Source organism: Petaurus breviceps, unplaced genomic scaffold (genome assembly GCF_028583685.1).
Source record: "Petaurus breviceps papuanus isolate PSGF00001 unplaced genomic scaffold, PetGlider_PUasm1.0 91023, whole genome shotgun sequence".
NCBI lineage: Eukaryota > Metazoa > Chordata > Mammalia > Diprotodontia > Petauridae > Petaurus > Petaurus breviceps.
In genome coordinates, this window is record NW_027187398.1 from 776,183 (window position 1) to 796,968 (window position 20,786).

A 20,786-nucleotide genomic window follows, 5' to 3' on the forward strand; every position below is an offset into this window, starting at 1 on the left:
TTTGTTTTTAAAAATTGTATTACAAAGAAAATGATGAACATGTGAGCTGCATTGAGAGAGAGGCATAATTTCCAAGAATAAGGTGTTAGTCCTGATATACTATGCTCAGACCTCAAGCCCTATTCAGACTACATAAGGAATTTTGTGTTCAGTTCTGGGCACACTTCAAAATGGAGAGCATCCAGAGGAAAGCAATTTCAACACTGAAGGGGCAAGAACCTGAGCTGTATGAAGACTGGGTGAAGATAATGGGGGATGTTTAGGCTGAAGAAATTAGGCCTAGGGGACATGATAGTCATCTTTAAAATTGTAAAAGTCTACCTATCTTGTTCTATCTGGTCCCAGATGGGAGAACTAAGAGAAAGTATTAGTTGCTAGGAGGCAATTTCAGGTTTGATATAAGGAAAAACTTTTTTGTAATTAGAGGAACCCAAAAATGAAGCGGACCACTTTGGGAAGTAGCAGGCTAACCTTAATTGGAGCTCATCAGACAAAGGCTAGATTTACCACTTGTCAGGTATATTGCAATTGCGGGTGGGGTGAGGGAAGATTATTTTTCAGATACGGGCCCTCTATACAATTCATAAATTTTGTGATTCTGTGGCCTTCTAACAACAACAAAAGTACAAGCATTTGACATTTTCTTTAATTTGATTTGTATTAATAAATGCTAGCTACAATTCTGTTTTTTCTAATCAAGGAGGATGGCATCTTCTTTATCAGTTCTTCAGCCTGGCCACTGTTCTTTCCAAACACTAAAACCCTATAAGCAATATTGCACTACTCAAGGCTATGTACACAGCAGAGACAATATCGATAGGGTTCTAGGATCTGGTAGTATCAACAGGAAATGTATTTTTAAATTACACAGTAGGAAACTCAATTTTATAATTGACCAATCATGACATTCCCCAAACTGATTATTACATAATAATTCAGACTGCTTAGTAGATTAAACTAATGATACTGCCACTACACTTCATTCAAATATCCCTCTCTGGTATAAATGAGACTCTTGGGAGCTAGATAATTGCCTTGTAAAACAGTGAGATGGCAGTTACTGCTTAATTAACTTTGGTTCTCCATTTTAATAACTATTAGGACCTTTAAAAAACCCCGATAGTACATTAAAATAGCTAAAGTAATACCAAGAAAACCTCCTAACATGATTTAGGAATTATAGTGTTTTAGTAAAACTGGGATAAAAAGCAGCAGTATATATCATTAGAGAAAAAAATTCATTGAAAAGCCTGGGCAAATGGTTTAAAAGTCCATAGCAATAAATTTGGGGAGCCCTAAGGATTAGCTAATTTAAGATCTAACAAGTCTTATATCTTAGGAATTACTTTGGAAAACAAATGAATTTTTGTAAAATATAAAGTAATTATCTTGAAAGTCATAGGACAGTTGAGGAAAGTCAGTTAAGAGGTCTGAGCTGTATGCATTAAGACTATAATGCATATTTCATAAGCTTATATATTTCATGTCAAGCTTTAAACACACTTAATGTAGTGTACTGCTTACTAAAGTATGTAGTAATTAACTATGTGAGAAAAGGTGGTCAGATGGAAAAAATTTGGGGCAAGGTTTGGCTTAGGAACACTTGACTTGGGAACAAACAATAGTTATAGCCTGCCTAAGAAAATCAATCCAACTTAAAAGTAAATCTAGAAAACAAAAGTTCAATCTTTTCTTCTAGTGAACTATATCTTTATGCTCTCTCATCTTCCTTTACTGTTGTCTAGGGAACTGAAGCTGATGGCCCAACAAAAAAATGCCCTTTAAGTGGTGGAACTTATCCACCACTGGGGGAATCTCCACCTCTTTCTTTTCCCCCTTTCCAATGCTAACAATTACTGGAAACTCAGTTGTACTCCTCCTTCCCCAACTCCCAGCCCCTGGGTCTCTTCTATGCACCGTCTTGGAAATGACTCCACTCCCAAATCTGAACTGTCAGAAAACTCCTTTCCCCTCAACTATCCCTTATTTCCCTCTCTTCTATCACTCTGAATTCCCCAACCCAAGCTCCTGTTGGGTTGATACAGGAAGATAGTAGGAGTTTCCCCTGAAAGATTATGTGTTGGGTTAGGGATATGGTGATAGGGTCTCTCTGGTTACTGGGACTCAAAGAGGAAAGAGACCTCCCCCGACACAGAATTTTCTCAAAGAAATGATGAGAGAGCTACTTTCCTATTGCTAGAGTACAGCTATATGATGGATTTGACCCTAGAATCACAAATCAGAATTGTAAGGGTCATTGTCCTTATTTTTATAAAGAAAAAAAAGTTTTGGCAACTTGCATATCAACACACAGAAAACAGTCAGAGACCTGAAATTAGAACACAGATATGTGCATTTGTGTTCTTTATAGTATTCGAGGGCACAAGCAGAATTCGGTCTCCTGGTTTGGGAAGCTACTCTTTATAAGAAATATGCATTCAATACTGATAAATTGTAGACTGCCTGTAGTTTCTATGTAGCTAATTTGGAGGGGTACACATCACCTACAATTTCATTTATTGCCCTCAATAAAATCTATTTGTCTATCTCTCAGGTCTACAAGAGATACTTTTGTACTTACCTGAAATGTTAAGCAATGAGGTACTCAGGTGCTAGAGGGTTTCCTGCATGCCATTCAGATAAATGGTGTTACCAAAGTGGAAGTGAGTGGGCAGAGGCTCCTTCCCACTAAAATTTATAACCAAGGGGAATGAATTTGGCATTTTAAATCCTGTGTTTACACAGAATGTATAAAACTGTAACTAGTTAGCATATGCACGTTAGTTTCAATCACAAATGCCTCTGTCTACTGAAGCATTTTCCTTCATTTCAAGTTCTCCCTCTTCTCACATGATTAAACCTTTTGAAACATCATATTTCATTTTATCCTGTTCTACATGTAAGGGTCAAGAAACTGACAAACCTTCCTGAAATGACTGTGTACATTTTATGTTTATTCACTTGTAGACACAATGGAAGAGAGCTGAATTTGGAGTCAGAAGACCAGGGTTCGACTCTCAACACTGCTTTCTCTCTGTGTAACCTTGGTCAAGTTATTTCCAGATCAGATGGTTTCTAAGGTCTCTTTCAGTTCAAAACCTATCACCTTTGGATCATAATAGCCTCCCCCATTAGAATATAAGCTTCTTGAGGGAAGGAATTGTTTCTTTTTTTGTGTGTCTTTGTACCTCTAGAACCTAGAACAGTGTAGATAATTAATAAATGTACTGTTCCAAAATATGTCCTTAGTAATCATCGGCCAAATTCTTGACTTGGTCTGCCTAAATGCAAACATCTTATTATGACTCAATGTATCTAGATAACATAGGGGTTAGTACTCATCTTTGTGAATAACTTCTCTGCCTCCATGAGACCACTCATACAGATTCTATGTATTTTAGTATTTAATCACTTAAAAAAAAACCCAACCCCAAACCTTAAATTAGGAGAAGCAACAAATGTCCATAGCCAACTGTAGCAGCGACCATACTGGCAAACCCAGAATGGCTGCTAGCACAGGTTCTTAGATCTGCTTTACTAAGATAGATAGCTTTTTAAAGGGTCAACAATCTTATTAAATTACATTCACTAGTTCAGATGAAAAGTCAGTACCCTAAACTTCAGAGATAATACAGAGAAATACAAGCAGAGAGACCAACAAAGAGGGCTCTGAATGCCTGAATCAACTATATACCTTTTATACATCCTTGGATCAAGAGAGCCTTTACATCTGAGCAATTCGGGAGTTCTGAACATAAAGCCACTCATAATCTTAACCAGGGAATCAAGATTCTTCTCATTAGCAATCCCCCAAAGCAAAATACCAAATCAGAGTATATATACACTTCTCAGAGCCAGAAGGCATCACAATGCTCCTGACTCGGTGCCTTATTAGAAATTAGCAACAGGTGTGAAAGTCTTTCAACCAAACAAGCTTCCCTTAATAGGTTCCAGGTGAGGCCTATCAGTGGGTGGGGAAGATCTTAAATACCATTAACATTACCAACCAAGCTCCAAAACCCAAGTAAAACTAAGAAGCAGGGTGTGAGCAGTGGATATTTTCCTGAAATAAATCAGGCTTTAGCACTTCAAGCAATGGATAGATGGGAGGATGTTTATCTGAAGAGGTAGTATTCATTGAGAATCGCTTTTTTTTTTTTTAAAACAAGTAAAAACAAAACTGCTAGTCCATACCGGCTTGGAAGGACAAGAATGTTACAGAAGCACTGAAGTCAGATGCCTTTTCTTTTTAAAGGGAGTAATGTTGCTTATCTGCAGGGCTAAGAGGTTTTTTAAAATAGAGAAGCCAAGTGATTGTGCTTAGCAAAAAAAAAAGAAAAGAAATATAGCTAAACTGTCTAATTATTAGTTGCTTCAACAAAACTGGACTTATTGTTTTTGCCAAAATCTCAAAACTTCAAAAAAAAAATCAAGCATAAGTGATATGTAAGGCAATGTGCTAGTAGGCATTGAAAAAGAAGTCTTGGCCCAGTAGGGAAGGTGTCAGAATTTAAGAGTAGGTTAAGTGAGAAAAGTGGAGTGCTGGCTAGAAAACAGGCCTCAAAAGCTGGGAAACTAGGTTCAAGACCTACACTGGCTGTGTGACCCCTCTCAGGAGGGGATTTAATTTGTTCATTCATTCAATTATCTGACTATATGAAATGCTTGGGGGTGGAAGTGGGGGGTTTTGGCTGAAGAGGTGAAAAATTGACACAAAGATGAGTATGTCATGGTCCCTTACCCTCTAAGAACTTAGAATGCAGGAGAGGAGGTATAAGGTATAAACAATTAACTACAACACAAAGCAGTGATATGTTCTAACAAGAATCATACTTTAAGGGATAGGATAAAATGTTGATGTGAAAAAAAGAGGGCACTCTTCCCTAGGTATTACAGGGGACTTAAAAAATTATGCCATAGCTCTAGGAAAGCTGATACACTAAAACAAAGAACTATGCCAAATTCCTTCAAAACAAATCATGCTTCTTGTAGATTCCTCTTGTGGTGCTCCATCTAATATGGAAGCTATTTCTAAAAACTTTAAATTCTGCCATGTTTGTTGCCCTTCTATTGCTTGAGTTTCAAAATTCAAATGTAGAGAATGTACCCAGGAATTTTTATAGCATAGTTGCTTGATGAACATATTGATACCATATAACAAGGTTTACACCTGTTTCTACTTTACAAGTCTTGAGACTAAGCATAAAAGTAATGACCAAATAGTGAAACAAGAATAAGAATAATTAAGTTCCATGGGACATATATTTGCAAAACTTTTCCTTAATGACTTACTTCAAGAGAAATTAAACAACACTTTTTTTTGGAGGGGGGAAGGTAGGGCAATTGGGGTTAAGTGAATTGCCCAAGGTCACATGGCTAGTTTTGTGTTTAGTGTCTGAGGCCACATTTGAACTCAGGTCCTCCTGACTACAGCGCAGGTGCTCTACTCACTGTGACACGTAGCCGCCCTAATTAAACAACTTTTTAACAGCACTCAGCAATATTTGTCTTACTGAATTACCAATATTGACAAGTTCAAATGATGAAACATCAGAATTTTCACTTCCAAACTCTTATCATTTCTAATCCCTCCTTTTAAGTCAAAAGTCCTTCCAACAAATAATGAAAGGTATGGTTAACCTGAAAATAACATAACAGCAGTTTTTGGTACTAAGTCAAAAAGCAAAGCTTCAATGGCTTTTCTAAATCTCCATCCCACTATTCCAGCTTTCAGTATATTACTCTTCAAAAAATAATTCATATATCCATATTTGCTTCCCCAGATAGAATGAAAACACCTAAGGGGTAAGGACAATTTCATTTCTGTATTTGCAGATCATCTAGCACCTAGTACAGGAATATAGTAGGCACCCAATTGCTTGCAAACTGATAAAATTGCTGAAAAATATAACTATCAAACCTTTCCATCCCTCTCTATTCTATTTTTAAATTTCTATTCTTCTGATCTCCTATGAAGAAACTATGTGTTACTTGAGTCTACAAAAAAACACATAACTACTCTCCAAATGGTCACCAGGGCAGGGTTCTAGAGATGGCTGACCCTTGGGTACACCACTTTTTCCCACTGTTTTTCTTTCCTATCTGTAAATTAACAACACTAAAACTGAAATTAAAGACTATACACATAAACTATAGCAAAAGAAGTCAGCAGAATGGAGGAGTGTCTCTAATGTATTTTTATCACTGAGTTTCACTTCCAATGAATTGTGCTATTTCTTCTCATTTCACAACTCTATATAAAATAGAGAGGTAATATATGTAATGGTACATATTACACATATGTAATAACATTCAGATGAGATCACTGTCAAGCATGATTTTAACTATGTATACCCCAAAATATTTATAGCAGCATTTTGGGGATAGCAGAGAAATGGAAACAGTTAAATTGTAGTACATAAACATAATGGAATTTTACTGTGCTTTAAGAAATGATGAAAGTGATAAATACAGAAAAGTATGGAAAAACTAACATGAACTGGTGCAGAGTAAAGCAGAGCAAAGAAAAAAATATGCACAATGATTACAACAATGCAAATGGAAAGAGTAGCAACCTCAAAGTGAACGCTGCAAAATCACAAAGCAGAAGGGATATGAAAAGACATGTCCTCCACCTTTGTAGAATTGAAAGGTCCACAGCTGTGGAACATTAATATATTTTCAATTATTTTTGGTGTACTGGTCAGTTTTGCTGATTTTTTCCTCTGATTTAAAAAAAATTCTTTCTCATATGAAATGGTGCTGTGGGCAGGGAAAAAAGGAAGGGATGCTAGGAAAAACTTAAGATAATATAAAAACAAAGATAATGTATTTTAAATAATTTTAAGCAAAAAAAGCTTAGCATTTGCTAGTTACATTTCAAGGCATTTTTACTGTAAGAAGTACATGCATTTATATAAGTTTAACTATACTGTAAAAATGATCCCTATAACTTCCCAGAAACAGTTTCTTAATCTGTAAAATAAAAGAGCTGCATTAGATGACACCAATGTTTCTTTCATCTCTAGTTCTGATCATAGGATTTTGTCATATAACCTTATAAGTGTATGTTAATTAAAATATAACAAAAGAAAAAGTATGAACACATCATATAGGAATTCTTTCATAGTATTCTTTCAAACAAATCTAGCTCCTTTTTTTTTTTTATCACATTTTCATACTAAATAAACATATGTGTCCAACACATAGGAGTTAATAAATTCTTATTGCCTCAGTGTCAGGTAATTTAAATTTTTTTCACTAAATATTTGGCTCAAAACCCTAACTGGGGAATTGTAGGGAGAATTTTTAAGGTTTTTAAATTTAGATCCTGGACTCAGATTTTATAAGGAAAACAAAAAAACTTTTCAGCTTATCTGCTTCAGAATTGAGCTAGGGCTTCCATCTATTCATATACAAATGAGGAAAAAATAGATTTGCTAAGCTCTCTTAAAAAAAATTTCCCCTAAATTGGTGAATACCTTATAGTAAATAGATGGAACTTGCTGTGACAAGAATAAGAACCTAATTTTATGATATATAACCACTTATTAAAGGAAAATTTAGAGACATGTGGATTATATTCTTATCCAATGAGAATCATGCCATGGAAAGCAAAATTCTCATAGAATATACTTACTGCCATTTTCAGAGAGAATACTAGTCTGGATGGAAATCTGATGTGCTCCAGAGCAATTATTTCCTATGTTCTTGTGGTACCTCCTTATAAATTTTTTTTTTGTATTTTTTTCCAAATGCTTTAACTTCTGATTTTACATCATTCATTTCCGCCAGATTTTAAGTTACAAATTTTCTCCCCGTTTTTCCCCTACCCACCACCCCAATATAGCAGTCCCACAGGATATGCCCTCCTCCAATCTGCTCTCTCCCATATTTTCTCCCATAACCCCTTTGACTTTTCCAGTGGATCCCTATGCCCCAGTGCCTGTATATCTTATTTCCCAATTACATGTAAAATAGTATTAATAATAGTGTATATATATATATATATATATATTTGAGTATTTGATTTTAAAACTTTGAATTACTGATTCATTCCCTTCCTCCCTCGTCTCCCACCTTTACTGGGAAGATAAGCAGTTCAGTATAGGTTGGACATGTGTGGCTAATGCAAAACAATAACACAGTAGATATATTGTAAAAGACTGACTAAACTTCCCTCCCTCCTATCCCACCTCCCACTTGTTCTATTCTCTACTTTGATCCTGTCCCTTTTCAAAAGTAGGTGCTCTCAACTTCCCTCCCCCCTAGCCTGCCCTCCCTTCCCTTCTTATAAATCTTAAATTATCTAGCTTAACTTTCCAAAGCAACCTTTTAAAAAAATTTGTTTTTTTTTTTTTTAGGAAAAGGAAAAAAAACCTTGAATAATCAATAGTCATCCCCAAAGAATTAAATAATAAGGCAAAATAACTTTTTGTCTGCTAAGCAAAGTATTTAAGGTACATTAGCCAACTTGGTCTCTCCATGCATTAGAGATATTTCCGCATTTTTTTTTTTAAAGCAATTGGGGTTAAGTAACTTGCTCAAGGTTACACGGCCAGGTGTTTCTGGGTGGGTGCTAAGTGTCTGAGCCCAGATTCGATCCACAAGTCATCCCAACACTGGGGCCGGTGCTCTCACTCGCTGTGCTACCTGGCTGCCCCATATTTCAGCATTTTAAAAATATGGCATAGCAAAAAGAGCATTTACCTGCCAAGGAGAACCTGTATTCAAGCCCTACCTTTTACCCTGAGTAAAGCACTTTTATTTCTCTAGACCCGTTTCCTTTCTAGCTCCAAACTTCTGTGAACTATGTATTATAGGAAGTGTAGATTTGACTACTAGTAGAGAGGAGAGACATATTTTATAATAAAACCTTTCCTACTTCTATTTTCAAAACAATGGCTCTGTCCTAAAGAGAAAAAATTAAGTAAGCTCTTAAAGTGTCACCTTTCTTGCCCTTTTGATTAATCAAGGCAGTTTCTCCAAGAGTAACACAAAGAATACACTCCTACGTGGAACAAATTACAGCCCCCATGTTGGTGAAATCCACTTTCTCAAACTTTCACATATTCGCTGGGCATAACATATTACCTCTAGGGAACGGTAAAAAATAGCTGGCTTTCCCTAGTTTTCTGAGTCTGGTTTCAGGATCAAATTGAAGTGAGGTATAGAGGGACAACACTAAGTACTTTCCTCCCAAACTGGAGATGTCTGGTATCCTTATGTTATTATGATGTAACCTTTTACCTGAAGACCCTAAAAACCTTACAACTCCATAAGCATTGGAGGCAACAAGACTAAGCAATTGGCTCCTTGGTATTTTATCTTCAAACTAATCTTGTGAAAGATCTAAAAGATGTATATTACATTTGCAAGAGAAATTCATTTCAGAGAGGAAAATAGAGGCTTTTTTTCCAAGGTTAAAATTCATTCCAAGATACAACTCCACCCACTGCTCCAATTAGACCATTCGTGAATGGTGAGAAATAACTCAAAGAAAAGGAATGCAGCTATACTTGAGGCCAAGAGAAGGGGGTTCAGGAAGAGAACAGTATATTTTGGCATTAGAAGTGAAATGGTTTTTCGATGAGCTATTATCATCCCCATTCCCTACAAATGATGTCCTTGGATCTTTGCCCAAGATTTCTGCTATCTTTTAAAGCAGTTTTTAAATGTTATGTAAACTTGTCCGTTAGAATCCATGCCATGAATGCTTCTGCTGTATTTCTCAGCTATAGATATCAAATATTCATAATCTTCCTCCAAAATAAAAGCACCAACAATAAAAGAAAATGGTACTTGTAGTATCATACAAGCAAATGACATAAAAATAAGAAATTTCTACTTCAAGAATTCCTATACAATACATTGTTTTTAATTAATAAAACTCAGTATGAAATATCAAAGTGTTTCATATTGTTTCAACATGAAATAAAAACTTAATGTGAAGAGCCTACACAGTAAATAGTTTTTAAAAGATAGCTGGTTTAGAACAAACATAAAATTCAATGTTAACAAATCAAAGCTAACAAAACTCAAATTAACAGAATCTATTCAGCAAAGATCTTATTTTAAAGTCTGACAGGAGCTTAACAATACAAAAGTATCCTACTGATTCAGGCCCAGTAAAACTTTAATTATTACCAACTTTTAGTTAAATCAGAACATACCCACATTCCCTGCTTCTGTGAGGAGGCAAATGACAAGAAAATAAGCTGGTATCAGCAATGTATTTTAAATACAGATAAATTTCCAGGATATAGTCTAGCATTGCTACAGTCAGTTTGGTTTCCTACATTATGTACAATGAGAAATGATGCTTATTTTATCACATACTTAAAAGCAAACTATATGTAATATTCATGTATGTTCTTTACATGTGAAAGTGCCCATCTTTTTAGTGTTTAAGTTAATGAAACATTGAGTTACATAATACATGTAATATTCATGTGTGTTCTTTACATGTGAAAGTGCTCATTTTTTTTAGTTTAAGTTAATAAAACATTTTAAGAGAGTTAAAATTTAACATTTTAAAATGTTTATTATGAGACCAAGGAAGGCATTGTAAAATCTCGAATCATAAAAGTAAATTATATTCAATATGCTAAGCCTGTTAATAAGGGATGAAAGTATAAATAATAGTTATCCAATAAACATTTTTCTCATCTAAAAACCATTCCACATAGTATGTGGATACAAATAAGATAAAATCCCTGCCTTCAAGGAGTTTACAATTTAACGGAAGAAGTTATCTATGTGCAGTCATGTCAGACTCTTAATGGCCCCATCTGGGGTATTCTTGGCAAAGGAAGTGGAGAAAAGACAACACACAAAAGAAAGCTAAAAAGGAGGGTAGGAGGTGGGAGATGGTGAAGGAGCCAAAGTATTACAAAATGAGAAGTCTTAGAAGATGTCTGTCCTATTTCCCTCTTTAAATGGAGTTCATGGCTCAACCCTCCAATCAGAGGGAGAGAGAATACTGATGAGATGTAACAAGACTAACTGATCTTACAAGATGATGAGATCTCCCAGTGAGGAGTTGTAGACTCCACAATGATGAAGCTAATATTAGAAACATTTTATTTACAAGAACTGAAACAAAAAATTTATAGTGAGCCCTGAGTTAACAATAAAATTAAGGAATCAGGATATTTGAATACTTAAAAGCTGGAATACCATAAGCTTTTTTTTTTAAGCAATCAGAGTTAAGTAACTTGCTCAAGGTTACACGGCCAGGTGTTTCTGAGTGGGTGTGGGTGGGTGCCAAGTGTCGGAGCCCGGATTTGATCCCCAGGTCATCCCGACACTGGAGCCGGTGCTCTTACTCGCTGTGCTACCTGGCCTCCCTGACCATAAGCTTTTAAAGGAGATAGATTTTGATAGGTAAAGGAGGGGTGAAAGGTTAATATTTCAGAGAAAAATATCAAGTAAGAATTTTTCTGTAAGAGTCTGTGTTAACAAAAGTATTCATGAAATAAACATTCATTCATGAAACTAACGAAAAAAGAAAATCCTGTAAAGACTTATATAAACTGATGCTGAGTGAAGTGAGCAGAACCAGGAATATATTGTACACACTAACAGCAACACTGTGGGATGACTTTGATGGACTTAGCTCTTCTCAGCAATGCAAGAACCCAAAATAACTCCAAAAGACTCATGATAGAAAATGCCATCTATATCCAGAGAAAGGAATATGGAGTCTGAATGTAGGTCAAAGTATTCTATTTACTCTCGTTTTTTCTTTCTGATGGTTTCTCCCATTCGTTCTAATTCTTCTATACAACATGAATAATGTGAAAATGTATTTAATAAGAATGTATATATAGAGCCTATATTAGATTGCATGGCATCCTGGGGAGAAGGGTTGGGAGGGAGGTGGAGAAAATTTAAAACTTATGGAAGCAAATGTTGAAAACTAAAAATAATTTATTAAAAAAAAAAACTAATGTAAAAAGAGGTATGGATTCCATAACAAGTAGAAAAGCTGTCAAAGTTTTATAACTGGAGGGGCAGCTGGGTGGTGCTGGCCAGCGCTGGCCCTGGAGTCAGGAGGACCTGAGTTCAAATCTGGTCTCACACTTAACACACACACACACACACACACACACACACACACAGAAACCCCCAATTACCCTTCAAAAAGCAAAAAAAAAAAAGGTTTTATAACTGGAGAGATGAATAACCATGCTCATTTAGCATTTTACAGGCATCAATCATGAATCTATTATATTTAAATGGAGAGATGAAAAGTACACAGGCCGTGAAGTCATACTACTTTTTGGTTTAATTTGATTTAATTCCCACATTTACTGTTTGACCTGGTAGGAGTTACATAACATTTCTAAACTTCAGTTTTCGCACATGTAAAATGGGATGTACTAACTACCCTGGATGGCTATGAGGAAAGTACTCTGTAAACTAAAAAATAGAAAGTATAGGAGATAGAACTACGATAAAAACCAGCAATTTCATTTTTGAAACACCAAAGGAAATTCAACCTTTGACTTGATAGCTAAGTCTTAGAACTGCCCAAGGCATGGTATAATGAAAAGAACACTGGCTCTGAAGTCAGAGGCCTTGTGTTCAAATCTCACCTCTGAGTATTACTTACCTGTATGATCTGAGTTACTCTGAGACCTTTCTGGGGCTCAAGTTTCATCTGTAAAAGGAGGGTTTGGAGTAGATAGCCTCTGAGGTCCCTTCCAGCTCTAGAGCTATAATCTCAGATGACTTATCCAGTATCTCACAGAAGATTTGAGCCCAGGTATCTTTGACTCCAAAGCCAATACTATTCATTACTTACCAATGTGTTCTGAAAATGGTAATGATAAAAACTAAAAGGTACATGTAGCAGTATTTTTATATCATCCTATGGATATTAGCTATTTTACTGCCAAAGTGACATTCTTATAGCACAGGTCTAACCATGTCACTCCAAAATTGAGGCATCTCCAATGCTTCCACTTGTCTTTAGGATAAAATACAAATGGCTCTAGTGGACATTGAAAGTCCTTATGAATCTGCTGCTAGTCTATACTTTCCCAGACTCAATGTTTTCTTATCATTCTCTTTATTCTAGCCAAAGTGGATTGCTTGTTCTTCTTACAGGCAGAGTGTCACCTCTTCAATATCAATTTTATCTAGGATGTACTCAGCTTCTTAGAAATCTCAGCTTTCTCCAAGGTTCTGTGCTAAAGTGCTAACTCCTCCAAAAGTCTAATCTGGTACAATGCCTGCTGAATGAGACTGCTATGCTTGTCTGTTTCTGTATATTATAACAATGAAGGTAATTACTTCATTTTTAAGTTTTTTATTCTAATAGTAGTGAATAAAGGGTTAGAATCAGGAAGGTTTGTGTTCAAATCCTACCTCTATATATACTATTGTCAAATCACACAGTGGCTCATGAAACAAAGATTGTATTATGTTGTTGTAGATATGCATGAAAGGTTCTCATTTTGGGTCCTACATTAATGAAATCATACCAAACATGTTTTTATAAAATTCTATCACCATAGACTGTTAATTTAACAATGTTTCTAAGCACCTTTGGGATGTGCTATAGCTGTCTAGTTCACATTCCCTTTTTAATTAATCCAAAAAGAAGAAAGCTGAAAACCTGAAGAGACTTTTGAACTGATACAAAGTGAAGTGAGTAAAATCAGGAGAACACTGTACACACTAACAGCAATATTGTAAGGATGACCAACTGTGAATGACTTAGCTATTCTCAGCAATACAATGATCCAAGATAATTCCAAAGGACTCATGATAAAAAATGTTATCTGCTTCCAGAAAAAGAATGGAGTCTGAATGCAGACTTAAGCATACTATTTTTCATTTTATGTATTTTTTTCTATATTTTCCCCCTCTCTGGATTTATGTCATTTTTCACAACATGAATACAGCAATATGTTTTACATGATTTAACATGTATAACCTATATCAAACTGCTGTCTCAAGGAGGGAGGAGGTAAGGGAGGGAGAGAAAAAAATTTATAACTCAAAAATGTTTTTAAATGAATGTTAAAAATCATCTTTACATGTAACTGGGAAATAAATATTATTTGGGGAAAATAGGGAAAAAAAGAAAACTGAATCCAAGCTAAAAAGTACTACCCAACCCTTAAAACTCATTATTTTAGTTTACAGATAACTTCATGTGTTATCTCTTACTTTGTTCAACTCATCTGCCAATTTCTTTTACTAATTGCATACCTAAACTTGGAACTAATAGTCCCAATGAACTCAAATGGACATAACAGGGACTTTTTTACCTCATAGAAAAGTAAAATAGTCCTGACTTGAATTAGAACATGTAAATGTCACCCTGAGGGAAACTCATCTGCCTTTTTTACAAATCAGTTCTCAATCTGCCTAAATGTCTAAGTACTACACAGAAATTAGTTAAGCAGAATTATAATGAACCAAGTCAGAAATTACTTCATATATGCTTCACTAATGGCTTTCTATTGAAATGTCTTAATACCTTGAGAACTGATTTTAAAATATTTAACAGCTAAAGTTAATAAACTAAGTAACTTAATAGCCATCAACTGAATAAATTCTACCCTTCTAAAGGCTTTTAGGATCAAGAATGTGATGATTTAGTTTAAACTGCTATTTTCATTTGAAGTTTTGTTAGTATGTCAAACTACTTTTAGGTGAGATAATTTTAAAGGGACAAAACTATGCTGAAGTTTTACACAGTGGTTCCAAGATTGATGGTTGTAGGTTGGATTTTTAAAAAAGTTATTCTTTTGATATACAAAAAGTCACTAGCTAGAACAGCTATGGTTAAGTAAACTGTAAAGACTTGTCAATACCAAAGCAATTTAACAAAGTCTGTGGATCGTTGAGGCAATTACTTGAGTTCACAGACTTCATTTAGTTTATATATAAACACTAGTAAATTTAACAACACTATTATTTACAAGCATGCTACTTAAAATACTTTGAGGTTCTTAACTTATATTTTGAATGCAAAATAAAATTTTTTCTCTCAATCTTGGATTCTTCAATGAATATGAATACTCCCAAGAAGAGAATGGTTTAGGATAATAGCTTTTCACGGGCTGAAAAGGAAAGGTTTATAATGAACACAGAAAACATTTCATCTCAGAAAAACAACTGGTAGTTGTCAAAAATCAAGTCTCAAAACTTGTTTAAATAGGGATTAAGATTAAGGTACAATTTTCATAATAACGAAGCGATGAAATACATTTATGGAAACAAAACAAAGTGTTTTTTACAATATACCAATTTTTAGGAAGGTGACACTTTATAGACTTACAAATTAAGTTCACCTTTACCTTTTTCTGCTATTAAGACACTATGTCTCAATATATTAACATTTTTGTTAGCCTTTAAAACCAGTAAGTTTGTACAGAATTAATCCATACAAACATAGCTTTATTTGAGAAAGTTACCAATCATTTAGCCAGACTCTGGCTTTATATGTAGAAACATTCTTTCCAAAATTAAGTTGATAAAACCATGAGTCCAAAACAGTTTAAAATATTTTAAAGTTATACTTTAAGTATATTTAACATTTTAATATTTAAAGCATTATCACAAATCTCAGTAACATATAAAATTATAATTTCATCCATCACAAACGTCTTTTCCAGTACAATTAGGAAATATACAAATTAAGTGAAAATTACCCACAAGTTTTGAAGGAATCATAAGTCATAAGGCAAGAATCAAAATATTGCTGTGTATTCTGCTTTCAGATGCTTTGACAATACTATTGCACTGCTAGCTGTAAAGTACAGTAGTGCAATAAAGTCAGAGCATTCGTTAGCAGTATTATCACAAGAAATATTATAGAGAGAACAAAGAGCACCCGTTGAGATTTTAAAGGGTATATAACATTTACAGTAAGGTTGCCATTTTGATATGAAAACCCCCAAAATATCATCACCATGATAACCCAAAACAAAAAATCTTCACCCCGATGTGGATAAAACTGGACTCAAATGCCAACTTGGTTATACAATACAACTTGTCCACTCTTAATAACGTTCTATCAGAAGCACTATTTTAGAGTGGAATTAAAAAAAAACATCACAAGGGATCAAAGTACACATGGTAATTACCACTAATTGAAGTTGTGAAAAAAAATTTTTTAGTTCTGTTAGGATTTAAATTGTTACTGAATGCAGCAAAAAGCAACCCAACTTGACTTTTTGCTTTCTATTTACTATACAATGAATCTCCTTTTAATACTAAGAACCAAATGCATAGTCAAGACCATTAGGATGCAGTTTCTTCATATTCAGCCTACCTTTCCAGAAATTCCTGCAGTGCAGTGTACTTATCATCTCACCTCTTTTTATCTTAAGAGTCTGGTGAGAGTCATCAATAACTATCTTGTCTCTTTGCTCTAAGCAACAAAAGCAAAGGATAGTTTCCTTGGCATTCAATGAGTCAATGTTTATTAAAGAATACCCTATATTAACTACTCTAGTCAGTTGCACCTTTTTCTGTCTGAAGAAATTCCAATAATTTTAATCATCTTTTTCCCTACCATTCCTGCCACATACTCCTGTCCCCTCCCAGTTTCAATAGCAGGAAAGCACTTTCATTTCCCACAAGCTTAAGTAACAAAGTAATGGGCAGGAGACAACCCTGGTTTCGAGTAACTGTCATCTACTTCCTTTGTTTAAGGGTAACTAACCCAATGAGAAAGCTGAAGAATCCATTCAAATGGCAGCTGTGGGAGCCCAGAAATGTGACCGGTATCACTGGCCAATGCCCTTTTAACATTGCACTGCTTCTTGTGCAGGATCACTAGTAGTACAACATAAAAAGGGCACTAGACAAATACCACTCAGTCAATAAGATGTCCAATCATACTAAAGAAAAAACAGATTAAGGAAACATCAAATATTACTGTGCAATATGCACCACTAGTTCATCCTTCCTACTTCTTATTTCAAATCATAAATACTTTTGAAATCAAGCTAAATCTTGCTCAACCTCCTCTTTATGGCATGTCCATCCATATGTAGAATAAAGTATACTCAACAGAAAGTAAATTTCCTGCATTTAATACAGTTAAATAAAAGGTATAAAATGGTTCACTATTACATTAGAACTTATCACGTTCTTTAAATCTCATGGTACATAAAACAATGTTAACACCAATATTACAAATGTTAACATCCATTATTTTATCATCAATTACAAAGATCAGGTCACTTGCTATCCAAGTCTATGGCAAATACTTTCCTCCCACAGTTAATACCATATCATGAATACAATGCTTTTTCTTTTTGTAGGTTATCTGCCAATTAGACTAAGTTATTATAGTAATTTGAAGTAAAAATTCCAGAGTTTTACATGGTAAAGTATGATTTATTTTTAGCATTATAGGAACCTCTGGAAAAAACCCCTGGGGAAAAAAAGCACCATTTTAAATCGGAAGTTGTATTACTTGATCAATAAAAAAGAAATAAAAAATACAAAAAGGCTTAATAGCAAGGATACATAAGATTCCACAGAATCCCAAATCTGATTTTTCAGATTCCACAACTCAATTTAAAATATATATAATTTTCAAGGAATTTGAGGGGGTAAAAAAAATCAAATAAAATACGATTTTCTTTTCCTCCTCAATAAATAAAAAGTTACCCCTTCCCAATCCTACCCTCGTAAAAGATCGTTTCCTAGATAAGTATGTTCCATACAAATACTTAAGATCCCTTACTTACTAAGATCCTATGTAGATAGAATTTTAAAAAGGATTAAAACATACTGGAGCTAAACCAGTGGCCATTAAAAAGGTATTACTTCTAACCTCTACAAACAAAAATTCAGTAAAAACATCTACTCTGAAGGCCAAAATTAAGGGACATAGTTTTAATATATGTCTGTTGGCAGTATTATTAGATGCCCAAAAATATTTATTACATTCTTGGAAGAATTTACTAACCTAAAAATAAAGTCTTAGTAAACAAGCATTTATTAAGTGTTTATATTAATATATGCCAGGGATCCAAAGAAAGACAACAATATTATATCTACCCTCAAGGAGCTCTAAAAATAATAACAATACCAAAAAAGTTTGACATTGTGTTTGAAAAATATATTACAGATTGCCTTAAACACCTCTATCACCAAGATCTGGGTGAGACTAATTTTAAGAATGTTACAGAAAGAAATTAGAAAACATAAACACCACACACTAGAAGTTGTAGCATTTGTAAAATAGAATAAGACACTATGAATTTATTTTAAAAAATAAAATAACATTACAGCTAAGCTGTTAAATTTCAGTACCTATTTGACTTTTTAAAGACAGCTGGCTTTACTAACTACACTTTCAGGGTCAAAAATGTTTAAATTTTCATGGGTGTACCTTGAGTTTAACTACTTTTAAGTGGATTTATCCAAGAAAGGTTAAGAATGATTAAAACCATTCTAAAGCATAAACAATACAGGAAGGTTAAGAACTAAATATCATGCAGAAAAAAAAGCTTAGGACAGAAAACAATATTCTTATTTATGGAAGGCAAGAATATAAACTCAAGCCGGATCCTCTATTGAAATGACACAACTTCGGGTGAAAAAATGTGACATATTGCTTATATCACCCATGAAATGTTGAATGAAAATGCCTAACAGTTGAACCGTTGACAGGGTTTACTAAAGATACCCTGGAAATAGTACATAAGTCTGTATAATTCAGTAAGGTGAATGATTCATATTGGCAGAATTAATTTACCAAAACTTTTCAATTTAAAAATTTACAAAGTAGTTGCTAGGGTCAATTGTTCTAGTTTGGGGTTCTCTTTAACTGTGGCAAATTCTTTAACAATTCATATAGTTAGTAGATGTGCTGAGATGGGTAAAGGTTAGACAAACAAGTCTGTTCTAGCTAAACCAAAAGTTGCATGGCTGTTTTTGAGCCTCAGCGGCCTCACCTCCAGTGATTCTTCTTTATCAAACAGTAAGATTTATATCTCTAGAGAGTCCTTCATAAATGTTCCTCAGAATGCAGAAATCATTCCACTCTTCAAAGAATTTACCAGTTCAATGCATGAAAAGCACAATTATTTCTAAAACAATTACATAAGATAAAATTTTAACTTTTTTTACTGCAAGTAAATAATTTCACTAACTTAGAAATAAACCTAATTAATTTTAATGGAAAAGGATAAGAAACTAGAAGGCTTACACAATGCCTCTGATTGGAAATTAACCCACTTCCCAATACAGAACCAAGGAAAAGGAGAGTCCTTCATGAATACTCAAAGGACGGAAAAACATACCTTCCTGGAATATAAACAACTTAAAAAGTGATAACTTAGGATAACTCATCACAATTACACTAGGATGGAAGTAAAAATCAATAGGCACCATTTTTTACAAAACACAAAATAAAAACTATTGGCCTCCTCAAAAAAGGTTAGTTTTTTTTTTTTTCTGTGCCAGATAGAAGCATTTACCCTATAAGCAGAAGTACTGGAATCAGCAGATTTTCACACTTTGGTCTATGTTATACATACTTTTTTTTTCATTTTCATTCCCAAGGCTTTCTACTATTTAATCTCTTTTCTTATCTCGGGCTAAGAGCCCTTGCTCACAGACATCTTCTATCCCAGCATCCAACTCCTTTTTCCACTTCCAAATCCTCACATTCTTACAAACCACACCCTAAGTTTGGAATAGTCTATTCTTTCCCATCTACCAGATTACTTTTCTTTCTATAGCTTCTCAAAATTTATTCAAAGGAATCTTTTCCAGCTCTACCCAAGGCTGGATTCCAACAATCTAATTTCAATCACCAACTGAACCCTGGCATTCCCCATCAGTCTTGCCCTTCATCTTTGGGTTTTACCTGTTTTAAAACTGACTCAATTCACATTCCATAAGGACCTACAATGGGCAGGACTTTATGTTAAGTGTTGCCATGAGTATCTCATTATGTGCTGCCGTACTTGGCTATCAGCAATAGTGTTTTCTAAAAGTTTAGTAACATTACATTCTTATTAATTGGGAACTGAATAAAGTATTCATTAGCTGATAGCTTTCATGTGGAAAAATAAAACTACTGTTTCGTTTCAAAAAGAATATACTATGGAGAAAAAAAATCACAATAACCACTAAACTTGTCTGCATTTTTGACTGAAGTATAAATCTGATCTAATTCTCATAACCATTTTTGAAACTTTGAGAAACGACGGAAGAACAATAACTCACTGAACGGTTATCTAATTATCTGATACAGTAGCTATTCAAAATTAACTGGTCAGTGAACATTTGAAAAACTGCAGTAGAGGATTAAAAGTTAAAACACTTGGCGCCACTACATCTCCCACCTTAATCAAGGCCTCAAGTTAAATACCTTTCTAACGCTCTAAGAGGGCTGCAAAGGGGATGGGAGACAAGGGAGGGAGGGGGCACTGAGAGCTGCTCCTCCCTGGATTCCGTGCCCCCCCCCCCCCGCTCGTGCCAATCAAGGCGTCAAAACCAAGCCTGGGCAGCTGCTCGGAGGGGGCAGGCAGCACATGCACCCAAACTGCCGAAGCACCAGGACGGCGAGACGAGGCGAGGCGTGGCGTGGCGGTCGGTGGGGAAGGAAGGTCGTCTCTCCCGAGAAGCTCCGGTGGAGAGGAGAAGAGAGCGAGGGGGAGGGGAGTTCAAGCCTAGAATCCCCTCCCCCCAATGCAGAGCGTGCCCCCCGCCCCATGGGGAAGTCAGCCGGAGAATGAAGAAGGGTACCGTGGGGGAGGGGAAGGCGAAGGGAACAAGGAAATGTGGGGAGGGGGGCG

At 35.0% G+C, this 20,786-nt stretch overlaps 2 protein-coding genes across 2 annotated transcripts in view; one reads left to right on the plus strand and one right to left on the minus strand.

The window, feature by feature from the left end:
- The window catches only part of SKA2 (spindle and kinetochore associated complex subunit 2), a 52,015-nt gene that overhangs the window by 30,027 nt on the left and 1,202 nt on the right, over positions 1-20,786 (minus strand).
- PRR11 (proline rich 11) overlaps positions 18,203-20,786 on the plus strand; it is a 24,298-nt gene continuing 21,714 nt past the window's right edge. The window contains exon 1 of the mRNA XM_069077973.1: positions 18,203-20,732. The gene's annotated coding sequence lies outside the window, so the exon portion shown is untranslated. The remainder of the gene's footprint in view (positions 20,733-20,786) is intronic.